This window comes from Citrus sinensis, chromosome 9 (genome assembly GCF_022201045.2).
Source record: "Citrus sinensis cultivar Valencia sweet orange chromosome 9, DVS_A1.0, whole genome shotgun sequence".
Lineage (NCBI taxonomy): Eukaryota > Viridiplantae > Streptophyta > Magnoliopsida > Sapindales > Rutaceae > Citrus > Citrus sinensis.
Window position 1 is genome coordinate 31,065,001 of NC_068564.1, and position 1,087 is coordinate 31,066,087.

Genomic DNA, 1,087 nt, shown 5'->3' on the forward strand with positions numbered 1-1,087 from the left:
TCAAGGACTTTCTCTTTGCCTTTCGACATTCCCTAAGCTCTAACCACAACACCACCAACTACTACCCAAACAAAAGAGAAGATAAATTATCTACAACTATCCGAGACCAAGGAGATAGAAGAAATACCTTAAGTAATGGTTCAGTCGGGGAAAGACAGAGATGAAGGCCTTTATGCCGGAACTTCTTTGCCGGAGAGACAGAGACGGAGACGGAGTGAATGATGAATTGGCCGTTCGAGAGGATTTGGGTTTCCTAATGGGGACGGACTCTTGGGTTGCCAGCATTTAACGGCACCAAATCCCAAGGGCCTCGTAACCGTTGGTTTGAAATTCAAATAGAGGGGTAGATTTCTGCCACATCACCTCGTCCGCAATTAAATGCGACACGACTCTTGGCAGCCTTTTCCAATCCCACGCGAGCAAGTACTGTCAAGTTTCTACTGCTGGTCCACTACATTACCCAACACCAGAAACTGGGGGACCGATGTTTGGGAGAAATACGTCGATGAGACCAGGCATGATGAGCAGATATCTGATGGCAGAGTTCTGCGAACCGGTTTGTCCCGTAAGAGCCTGGTATTCGGGGGAGCAGGAGCAGGAATATCCTGCTCATCCACGAGCACGTCATCCGCGAGGCCAATTTCCTGTAAGAAGCATGAAGCCATTTCTGCTGTATTCCTGCTAAATGCTGATTCGAGGAGACCCGGTCAATGACGGTTGGCGAGGCATGCTCTTCAATTCGAGAATCTAGGCACGATGGCCACGCAGCCACCCACAACTACGGAAATGGGGAGTCCACGTTCGAGAGCTGGGAGGATAACGAGCACGAATGGAGGGGAGACCCGAGCTCAGAAGTAGCCTATAAAAAGGTAGCCAACAAAGGTAAAAGGGTTAGTAATTTTGAGATTATAACAGAGATTAAGGAAATTCTAAACAAGAGAAAACTACCAAAAAGCCATAAGATCTGTGGCAAGCGTTCCCAGAGCCTTCATATCTGACTTGAGCGTTGGAGGGTTTACGCCGGGAAAACAACCGGCGTGCTCTGACTTGTTTCTGTGGACTCAGGAATACTGGGAGAAGAAAGCAT